Below are 12,279 nucleotides of genomic sequence, written 5' to 3' on the forward strand. Positions count from 1 at the left end.
CAGCTCACTAAGACACCTTTTTTTGGCTTCCTTCCCTTCCCTGTCTCACCTGTCCATGCTCCCAGTAGCACTTTTTGGGATCGCCTCTTAAGTAAACCATAGGCATATCTCTGAGATATTGCGGGTTCTGTTCCAGACCACTGCAATAAAGCGAGTCACATGAATTTTTTTGGTTTCCCAGTGTATATAAAAGTTATGTTTACATTATACTGTAGTCTATTAAGGTGTAATAGACTTATGTCTAGAAAACAATGTATATACTTTCATTTTAAAATATTGCTAAAAAATGTTAATAATTATCTGAGCCTTCAGCAAGTTGTAATCTTTCTGGGGTGGAGGGTCTTGCCTCCATGTGGATGGCTGCTGACTAATCAGGGTGGTGGTTCCTGAAGGTTGAGGTGGCTGTGGCAATTACTAAAAATAAGGCAACAAAGATGTTTGGCACATCAATTGACTCTTCTTTCACAAAAGATTTCTCTGTAGCATGTGATGCTGTTTGATAGCATTTTACCCACAGTAGAACTTCTTTCAAAACTGGAAACAATCTTCTCAAACCCTGCTGCTGCTTTATCAACTAAGTTTATATAATATTCTAAATACTTTGTGGTAATTTCAACAATGTTCACAGCATTTTCACCAGTAGATTCCATTTCAAGAAACCACTGCTCATCCATAAAAAGCAACTCCCCATCCGTTCAAGTTTGATCATGAGATTGCAGCAATTCACTCACATCTTCAGGCTCTACTTCTAATTCTAGCTCTCTTGCTATTTCCACCACATCTGCAGTTACTTCCTCCACTGAAGCCTTGAACCCCTCAAAGTCATCCGTGAAGACTGGAATCAACTTCTTCCAAACTCCTATTAATGTTGACATTTTGACCTCCCGTTGATCATGAATGTTTTTAATGACGTCCAGAATGGTGAATACTTTCCAGAAGGTGTTCAATTTACTTTGCCCAGGTCCATCAGAGTAGTCACTATGTATGGCAGGTATAGTCTTACAAAATGTGTTTCTTAAATAATAGGGCTTTAAAGTCAAAATTACTCCTTGATCCATGGACTGCAGAATGGATATTGTGTTAACATGTATGAAAACAACATTAATCTCCTTGTACATCTCTATCATAGCCCTTGTGTGGCTAGGTGCATTGTCAATGAGCAGCAGTATTTTGAAATAAATCATATTTTTATTTTTCTGAGTGGTAGGTCTCAACAGTGGGCTTAAAATATTCAGCACCTCATGCTGTAAACAAATGTGCTATCATCCAGGCTTTGTTGTTCCATTTGTAGAGCACAGACAGACAGTATATTTAGCATAATTATTAAAGGCCAGGGATTTTTGGAATGGTCAATGAACATTGGCTTTAACTTAATGTCACCAGCTGCATTTGTCCTGGACACCAGAATCAACCTGTCCTTTGAAACTATGGAGCCAGGCGTGGACTTCTCTCTAACTATGAAAGTGCTAGATGGCATCTGCTTCCAGTAGAAGGCTGTTTTGTCTACATTAAAAATCTTTTATTTAGTGTGGCCAACTCTATCAATTACCTTAGCTGGAGTGTTTGGATAACTTGCTGTAGCTTCTACATCAAAATTTGCCACTTCACTTTGCACTTTTATATCCTGGAGTTGGCTTCTTTCCTTAAATCTCATGAACCAACCTGTGCTAGCTTCCAACTTATCTTCTGCTGCTTCCTCACCTCTCTCAGCCTTCATAGAATTGAAGATAGGATTTTAGTCTGGACTAGGCTTTGGCTGAAGGAAATGTTATGGCTGATTTGATCTTCTATCCAGATCACTTAAACTTTCTTCATATCAACAATAAAGCCGTCTCACTTTCTTATCATTCTTGTGTTCATGGGAGTAGCACTTTAATTTCCTTCTAGAACTTTTCCTTTGCATGAATAACTTGGCTGTTTGGCACAAGAAGTCTAGCTTTTGACATGTCTCAGCTTTTGACATGCCATCCTCACTAAACCTAATCATTTCTAGCTTTTGATTTAAAGTGAGAGATTTATGCTCCTTCTTTCACTTAAACACTTAGAGACTACTGTAGGGTTGTCAGCCTAATTTCAATATTGCTGTGTCTCAGGGAATAGAGAGGCCCGAGGAGAGGGAGAGAGATGGGCTAAGAAGGAGCGGTTAGTGGAGCAGTCAGAAGACATACAACATTTATCAATTAAATTCATCATCTTATATGGGTGTGGTTTGTGGTGCCCCAAAACAACTGCAATAGTAATATCAAAGATGACTGATGGGGGCACATGTTCTCAGGACCTTCCGAACTGTGTAATGTATATAAAAAAATCACTGATCACAGATCACCATAACAGATATAATAACCATGAAAAATTCTGAAATATTGTGAGAATTACCAAAATGTGACACAGAGACATGAAGTGAGCACATGCTGTTGGAAAAATGGCACCAATAGATTTGCTCAACACAGGGTTGCCATAAAACCTTCAATTCATAAAAAATGCGGTATCTGCAAAGCACAATACAGTGAAGTGCATAAAACAAGGTATGTCTGTGTTTGCACTCAAATCCTGGTCTCAGAATCTGCTTCTGGGAAACTGAATCTGACACAGCAGGGCATGGACAGAGTGCATGCCAGGAAGAGGGAACAGCATCCGCGAAGGCACAGACGTCTGACAGAGGATGCCTTGTTTGGGGGATAGAAATATATCGAGTATGGCTGAAGAGCAGGTCAAGGAAGGCCAGGGGATGAGCTAGAAAGGTAGTATGGAGAATCATGACTCCCTTGTTAAGAAGTGGCATTGTTCTCTGTGGAGGTTGGTGGGATTAGAATGGACTTTTTAAGAAGTCCCTCACATGGTTCAGTAGTGGCAGGAGCACTGTCTGGAGAGCCAGGAGAAAGAAGACCTTCTTTCCCCTGCTGCTTTTGACCAAGGCTTGGAGCTCCAAGTTCCAGCTCTGTGGAGCTCTGGGGCTCAGGCCCCCACATTGGCGAGCTACCTGCCTTCCTGCTGTGTCTGCAGCTGTCTTGTCACCTGCCAGGCTCAGCTGTTGCTGGGGCTGCAGTTGCAGTTGCTGGAGGTGGGCGGAGCTTGTTCAGCCAACCACCTGGATACACTGTTACAAGCCCTGGGTCTGCACTCTATCCCCATCAGCTGCACAGACGGAATTTTCCTTTCTGCAGCTGTGCCTTACCACTCATCACTTGCCTGTCCCCACGCGGGGTGTGGGGCTCATCTAAGGCTTCCTATTCAGGCGGTCATTGATATTCCTGTCTTGCCGGCTCCTGTCATTGGAGAAATTGGGAGGTATTTGCAGAGGAAGATGGGCAAGGACCAGGTGCTTTTCTGTCTGCCTAGATACAGAGAGGTGATATTTTTTTTGGAGGAGGTTTTCCTGTGTTTTGTTTTCTTTTCCTTCCTCCTTTTTTCTTTTAAATTTTATTCTTTCTTCCCTTTTCTTTTCTTTCTCTCTTTCTTCCTCCTGCCGTACCCTGGACTAGGCAGTCAAGATTCAGGGATGACTCAGACAAAATCTCTGCCCTCAGAAAGAGCCCAGTCTAATGGGAGAAATGGAACATGACCCAACAGACACAATATTGCACGCTGAGTACTGTGATTGAGTTATTTATGTTGAATTAAGAAAGAAAAAAAATGAATGAATGTCAGGGCACAGAGGAGGGAGGCAGTCAGGAGGGCTTCCCAGAGGCAATGGTGTCTGAGCTGCATTTGGGAGGATGGGTTAAAATCATGAGCACCTGCTAATTGTCAGGCACCATGCTAGGCCCTTTGAGCTCAAATCCTCACGACAACACTGTGAAGTGGATAACCCTGTTTTACAGAGGAGGAAAAAAAAAAAAAAAAAAACCTCAGGGAAATGAGATGAATTGCCTGAGATTATAAAGCTGTGGTTGGTACAATTAGGATTCCAAAACAGCTCTGTGGTTGTTCCATTGCACCATGCTGCAAGGCAGGGGAAGGTTACCCCAAGCAGAAGGAAGAGCCTGGGCAAAGGTGTGGAGGTGCACTAGAGATGACACAGGGGCTGATTTTCTGGAACCCTTGGCTGCCATGCTCTCTAATCCCAAGCATGTTCCAAGTGCTCACTATGGCCTGTTGGAAAAGCAAGTGGCTAGTGAGTGTTCAACTCTTCCTCTTAAACTTGAGAATCAGAGTTTGAATCTCAGTTCTTCTGTCATTGACTGTGTGGCCTTGGGGGAGCCTCTTCCTCTCTTTGAGCTTCTGTTTCCTCATTTGTTTAAATAGCAGTGTGATCCCTACCTTGTATAAATGATGTAAGAATTCAAGGCAATATACGCATTCATCATTATTATTGATCTGTTCAAGGTGACTTTAGGATTCCCAGGACGGGTTCATGATGGAGGGGTTGGCGGAATCATTAGGCAAGGAGACTTTTAGATAATTGGATGGGGGATGCCTTCTATCCGCCAAGAAATGAGGGTGCTGGCAGACAGCCTACAGCCAGCCTGCTTCAAATGGACCAGATGCTATTTTGGAGATGAAAAAAGACTTTCTCTTGACACTGGCAGTGCAGGGAGAAGATAAAAATCAGAATGTAGGAATACTGACTCACTTCTGATGAGAGGGCAGGAACAGAGGGCAGGCAAGCCAGCCAGGTATCTCCAGCACTCCTGCATGCTGGCAGATCCTGCAAACATGCATGTGAAGGGGAAGGATGGGAAGAAAGTGCTCACAGGCTCCCTGGCAGAATCCTGCTAATTGAGACAACAGTCAAGTGTGAGACCTTGGACCATGACTCTGTTTTCTGAGATTCCTGGAGCTGGCTGTTTTCAAGAGAAGAAATGGGGCCATCTGCTCAGAGCTAGCCCTGGTACTAAGGAAGCTTTCTCTGGGGACACTCATGCAGGAACTCATACAATGTGGTGTCATGGGGGTGGTGGTGAGGCAAATTTCTTCTCAATGTACAGATACGGTAAGGGCAAGGTTAGGATTTGTTCATTTTTATTTTTCAACTTGCTAACAAGTTGCCCATCCTTCTCTACTGCAAATTTGGGAAAATGATGCCCACATCATAGGGCTGTTAGCAGGATTAGATGAGAGAGCGAATGTGGAGCATGTGTCAGTGGTAAGCACACGGGGGATGCTCAATAAAAGTGGTTATTGCCATGATCTTATGCCATCTCACCAGTAAAGAGGGGGGCACCTTTTTCTTTTCTTTTTAAAACAAATCCTCAGTTCCTAGGAGAGATGCTATACCTATACCTTCACCTGTATCTTCGCAGCAAAATCTTCACATAGAATCTCGTAGGTCATCCTAACTTCTTTTTTTTTTTTTTCTGGGAAGAGGTCTCACTTTTGTCACCCAGGTTGGAGTGCAGTGGCATGATCATAGCTCACTCCAGCCTTGACCTCTCAGGCTCAAATGATCCTCCCACCTCAGCCTCCTGAGTAGCTGGGACTAACCTCTTCATTTTATATGTGAGGAAACAGACTCAAAAGAAAATATTATCCAGAATGTTACACATTAGGCTGTTAAGTGATGGACCAGCGATTCAGATATATCTGTTTCCAAATCAGAACATGTTTCATTATCTTTCTTTCTTTAAAGTAACTGCTCTCATGAATATGTACCAGAAGCATACTGCCAGACTCGGTATTGGGCACTATTTATATATTATCTCATTTAATTTTCTTCAACAACTCTGCAAAGAACGACTAATCCCAATTAACAGATAAATAAACTGAGTCTCATTAAATAAATTGCATGAGATTGCTAAGTGGCTGAGGCAAGATATAAACTCACATGGGTCTGACTCTAAAAATCTAATTGTTCCACAATCTAGGAGTGGCCAGGCAGGACTGAGGGGTCAGGGACTGCACATTGCCTGTAAATACAGCAGCTCATTTATTGACATCCTTTAAGTATCTCTTCCTACCGCCTGGAAGACACCTCCATTGAACAGAAACTGTACTGGGAGTAGAGGGAAGGGGTTGCCTTCTGCATAGACTTTGTACAGAGGCCCAGCACTGTCTCTGGGGTGGACTGAAAACTAAGTGAAAGGGCTGCTCTTTCATTCATCCTTGAAGCAGTTTGAAGAACAACCTCTGCTGAAAAACAACCTCTGATGAGTCTTCTGAGTTTCCCAGGCGGGGGAAACCCACTCTGCTGCTCACGTGTGCATAACAGAGATGCTCCTCCATCACTATGGCAACAACCAATACACCCGCATCCCACAAGAGGCCAGAGCTTCTCTGTGGGGAGCTGTGGTCCTAGCTGGGTGGGAGTAGGAGTGGGGTGTACTGCGGGGGAGTGGTGTCTCATTAGCTAGATTCTTTTTGCTAGAGGTTAGCTTGTTTCTTGGGCAGAAATGTGTGTACAAGGTCCTTGCTGTATCAAGCCTCTGATGACCACAGGACTCTGGGCAGAGGGAGATAGCTGGAATGCTTACAAGGAGGGCATGTTATTTATCCTACAGCTTCTGATAAATGCGTTTATTAAGCAAGCTGATGAAGAATGGCAACTTTCTTAGGGGTCCATCAGTACCTCCTAATACAAAATCTCATGAGTTTTGCAGACAGCCAGACCTGCCTTTTAGCTCTGCAACTTTTTAGTTCTAAGATCTTAGGTTAGTTCGTGTCACCTCTCTGAGTCTAAATTGCTTCACTGGTGAAAAGGGGATATGTAACATCTCCCTCGTGGGGGATTAACTCAGCACATGGGCAGTTTCTGGCATGTGGTCAGCATCTAATCAGTTGCAGTTCTTACTGTGTCTCAACAATGTCGGAAAAATAGTGACTTGGCAAGGGGACCATTTCTGACTCCCTTAAGTCACGGCAGACTTGGAATTAGAATTCACATCACCCATGCTTCTCTTGGGCACCCCTGTTTCTCTCTCTCTCTCTCTCTCCAAAACCATCTGCCAGTGTTCAGTGTTTGCTCCACAGAGGTTGCCCCTGTATTCCCTGGTTCAGCCTGGTGATATCAGGTGCTCATTTCCCCCTGGGGGGCTCTCCCCAGAGAATCTGGTAACACTAGACCTTGGGGATCACCTAGCTCATCTCCCTCTGCTTCATTTTCCAGGCCAGATAATGGAAGCTGGGAGAGAAAAGTAAAATGCCTTGTTCAAGGTCACTCAGGAAGGTAGAAGCCATTCATTGAAGTGGTTGTTGCATTTATTTTAGCAAGTATGACTAAACCTGACAGTCCCTGCAAGAGGGTCAAACTCACGCCTGTCCGAATTCTCTTGGGTGTTTAGTGTTGGGATAAGTGTGTGTGGGGAGAATCCTTTTTTGTATTTTAGTTGTAGTGGTAGTGAGCTCTGTGGTTCCCTGGGAGGCAGAAATATTAATAGCTAACATTTGCACAGGCCTTTACAGCTTATAAAATACACTCATATAATTGATCTTCTTTAGTCCAATAGTCCTTCAAGATAGTTATGATAATTATCATCATTCTTTTACAAATGAGGAAACTAAGACTAAAAATGACTCGCTCAAAGTCACACAGTTAACATGAAGCATAGTTATGGGGAATTGAACTTATATTTGTTTGATTTCTAATTTTAGCAAACTGGCCCAGCTGACAAGACCACCTTTTGAGAGTTAATGTGAGGGCATAGTCGTCCTCTGCTGACTCCATACAGAGGTAGAAGAAGGTATCTACAGGCTGCTATCAGCATTGTCAAGAAGGACCATCTAAATGGAGATGACAAACTCTCATCATCAGGGTCTCCAAAATGACAGGTAACAAGATGGTGTAGAAGGCAATAATGATGTCTCTTCTGGTACAGCTTTGTCCCTTTCAAAGTGCTTGCCAGATTGTTTTATGAGAGGCGTAAGTCAGGCAGACACTTTCACTCTCCATTTGCATATGAGGCCCAGAGACCAGAGCAACTTGTGGAAAATTGCAATGCCAATTAGTGATGGAGCAGGACTAGGATGCACAATTTCTGATTTTCAGATTATTTCTGCTTTCCTCTAGAGTAGGTGAGTCTAAACGGGCTCCCTGACCCTGGGTAGTGAGCAGGAGCCAAGGATGTCATGGTTTCCTTTCTTGTTTGGGAGGAAACCCAGACAACAAGCATTTTGCCAAGTGGCTCCAGGCACCAGGCTTTCCTTTAAGCTAGGTTTCTGAGCTCTGCCTACAGAGACAAAATTGCTCCTCAGTCATGTACCCAGCCTCTCTCTTTGTGAGCTATCTCAGGGGAAGAGAAAAATCAGGTGATAAAGCATTTAAATTGGTTCTCGATTTTAGCTGGATTCTTTCATCTGCAGTTGCCAGATGCTTAATTGTGTTCAAAATTCAGTGGCAAGATAGAGATTACAAAGGAAGGACCTCAAAGAATCCTGGGCTTCTAGAACTGGAGGAGACTGCTGAGATTCTCACAGTTGGCTAAGTCAGTCACCGAGGGACGAAGAAAGGTGGGAGAGACCCCCTTCACAGATTGCTCTGGGAGAAATGCCTTCTACCTGGAGATGATGGGAAAATGCTGGTTGGTCTCAAGAGGGAGATAGGTAGAAATTTTCGTATTTTGTAGACATTCTTGAGTTCAAATCCAGTTCTCCCTTCATATTTCAGGTAAAAGGTAGAGCATAGATAGAGTAATAGTGCTATGTTCTACCTGCATCGGGAACCCAGATCCACAAGTAAGGATAAGGGAAAGGTTGCCATTATAGCCCATTTATCATAAGACACGATGCACTGCATGTTTCTGCAGCATGCAAAAACACTTCTTTTTTTTTTTTTTTTTTTTTTTTTTTTTTGAGACGGAGTCTCGCTCTGTCGCCCAGGCTGGAGTGCAGTGGCCGGATCTCAGCTCACTGCAAGCTCCGCCTCCCGGGTTTACGCCATTCTCCTGCCTCAGGCTCCCGAGTAGCTGGGACTACAGGCGCCCGCCACCTCGCCTGGCTAGTTTTTTGTATTTTTTTTAGTAGAGACGGGGTTTCACTGTGTTAGCCAGGATGGTCTCGATCTCCTGACCTCGTGATCCGCCCGTCTTGGCCTCCCAAAGTGCTGGGATTACAGGCTTGAGCCACCGCGCCCGGCCCAAAACACTTCTTGGCAAGGACTCACTGCAAGCCGGAAGATACTGATTTAAGCAGATGTGATTTACAGTTGTACTAACTAATGAAAACTTCTGATCAGACACAACTAATCAATGACCATTTATACCCAATTATAAGAAAACAGTCTGTTCTTCCACAAGAATAATATTCTTATTAAAACCTACCAGAAAACAATGTAATAAATTAGTGGAATATTTGATAAACATTTTTAAATGATCTTGTAGGCCTCCATGGTTTCTATGAAGGGCTCTAAAATAACATTTTAGAGAACATTCTGATCTAGCTCCCACAACTGGGTCACTTACTATGTATTAGAGGCTTTGTAGATCATTCTGAGAAAATCAGAAGACAGAATCCCTCACCTTGAGGGGCTTGCAATCTAAAAAGAGAAGCTGGATAGACACTAGCAACATCAACATATGCATAAGTACAGCCTCTCAGAGCCACCCCTGCGAACACTAGAATGCATACGGCAGTGCCACGGAAGGCTCAAGGAAGACAGTGAGAAACAACACAGACAAGGTTTTTGCCTTCAAGGAGGAGACTGAAGAAGTTTAAAGGGATAGCTTTTGCTCTGGCTATCCCTTTTATCTTGGTTGCCCTCTCTATTCACTCTTTCCTGCCTGTCAGAATTCTGCCCATTTTATAAGGCCTGAGCCTTTCTTTCTCTGTGAAAATTCCTTTCCTTGAGATCTCTTCTTCCTCTGGCTTCTTTAACACTCACTGCCTGCTCCACTTTCAGGTCACTCACAGGCTTCTCTGCTATTCCTAGTTATGTGCTCACATGTTTATGAGCTGTCCGCTTAAGAACTTGGGTTTTATTCATCCTTGAATCTCCTTTACCCTCCCGTCCCTAGCATAATGCCTTGTATGTATTAGGCATGAAAACACGTCTGTTAATTGGTTGATTTTAAAAACAATATACATATACTATAAGTTTAATGGTTGGGGAAATTACTTAGCAAAATATTGTTTTAAGAAACCTATCACCCCCCAAATTGAAGTGACACAGTGTCTGAAACCCTCCATTAGAGATACATGCCTTTGATGGCTGGACATGGTGGCTCATACCTGTAATCCCAGCACTTTGGGAGGCTGAAGTGGGCAGATCACCTGAGGTAGGGAGTTTGAGACCAGCCTGACCAACATGCAGAAACCCCATCTCTACTAAAAATACAAAATTAACCGGGCATGGTGGCGCATGCATGTAATCCCAGCTACTCAGGAGACTGAGGCAGGAGAAACGCTTCAACTTGGGAGGCGGAGGTTGTGGTGAGCCGAGATCGCGCCATTGCACTCCAGCCTGGGCAATAAGAGTGAAACTCCATCTCAAAAAAATTTTTTTTAAAGAAGGGCAATAATTAAGTTCATTTAATTATGTTATTAGTGACTTATCAGTTTTATTCTCCAATAGACACAAAAACCGAGTTGGGTAAGATTACAGTTCAATTCTCAAACAACCGAGTCCTTATTACATGCCAGGTCCTGTGTTTGGTGTGGAGCCCAGAGATAACTGAGACATAATCCTGTCCTAGAAAAGCTTACATTCTAGTCACCAGAATATTGTATGATAGTTTCTTTGGGGTCTATGACAAAGCCAAGCACAGGATATGGAACACTTAGCCTGCCCTGGAGGATTCAGGTAAGGCTTCCTGGAGGAGCCATCAACTTGCATACCTTCTCCATGCCTTCTCTGTCTGCCTGCCTGCCTTCTTCACTTTCTACTGGTAAACACAGCTGCCTCAAGATCCACCTCAAATGTTACCTCCTCTGAGAGACCTTCCTAAGCCTCAGAGGCAGAACGAGTCCCTCCCTCCTTAGTCCTCCTAAAGCTCTTTGCCCAACTGTATGATAGCATTTCTCACATCTTATGTGGTTCCTGCGTCTATCCTCCCCCCACCCCCCAGCCCAATTAGATCGTGAACTTGCAATAGACAAGAGCTGCTTCCCACTCATTTCAGCCTTTCCAGCTCTTACCACTGTGCCAGGCACATAGTAGATAGGAAGACCACTGTGTTATTGTAGTTGACTGGGAGACCTCTCTGATAGCACTGGCTCAGAGCTGGATTGTGTATCTCTAGGCCATGAGTTGAGTGCCAGCTGGGATGTAGGAAGCAAGAACTGCCCGCCAATATTAGTGACAAGCCACTCCCTGACTCCATTCAACCCAGTACATATTTACTTTGAACCAATTCAAAAAAGAATTCAGGCACCACTACTGGAATACCTACTGCTGTGTACCAGATGCTTTACATACATGACCTTATTTACTCCAGGTAACAACTCTGAAAAGGGTTACCTATTCCCTTTTATCAGCCAAGGAGAGAGGCTCACAGGGGTTACTGATCCAGGGTCACATATCACCTAGGGTGGTCTGCTGCAAAGTGCATCTGCTGTGTCCTGCTCCATTACAACACAAGGGAAAGTATATCCAATAAGAGATGAAAACCAAAGGTCCAAGAGTCACGCAAGATTTAGAGAGTGCACATTGGAAGGTGGCCATCAGAAATGTCTTCACAGAGGTCAAGGCAACGAATAAAACGGAAAAAAGCAAAGAGAAAGAAAGATCTTGAAGACATGTTCTTCTTGGTATAGCACTGGATACACCAATGCATGCTAGGAAAGAAACAGCGGGGTTGGGGGATCCCCCTCCTTCCATGACAGAGTAGAGAGGATCTGTTTCTCCCCTTTCCTTGGAGTAAGGAGGCTGTCTTCCTCCCTAGAAGAGGTATTTCTTCTTTTGTCTCACCATAGGGTGTGTGTGTGTGTGTGTTAGTAAGAGCGGATTATTCCCTTCCCCCTCTTCTGGGGGCTGGGGAGATGACACCTTTCTCCCCAGCGTTGGGAAAGGAGGTGGTTCTTTTCCTCCTCACTACAGGGTGTTCGTGCATGTGTGCGTGTGCGCGCGCGTGACTGAGATGACTCCTTTCGTTCTCACCTCCGCGTAGGGAGGCTGACACCTCTTATCTTTCCAAAGGGAGTGGGGTCGGTTTCCTTCGCCTCCATCTCAGCTGGGACACGGTTCTTTTTCTCTCCAACCAAAAAGATGGTGGGGACTCTGGTTCCTTTGCCTTCCGCTGAGGAGAAGGCCTGGCTCCCACACCCTCCCCGCATAGTCACGCTCAGCTTGCAGGAGGCCTGGGTCGCCCCCTCCTGCAAGCCCCGAGAGTCGCCAGACATGCGGTTAGGTGCCCTCCGTGAGGGGGGCGGGGCCGCCTCTGCGGCGCGGGGCGGGGGCTATCTCTGGCCCCG

The sequence above is a fragment of the Colobus angolensis genome, unplaced genomic scaffold (assembly GCF_000951035.1).
Source record: "Colobus angolensis palliatus isolate OR3802 unplaced genomic scaffold, Cang.pa_1.0 Scaffold34, whole genome shotgun sequence".
Taxonomy (NCBI): Eukaryota; Metazoa; Chordata; class Mammalia; order Primates; family Cercopithecidae; genus Colobus; species Colobus angolensis.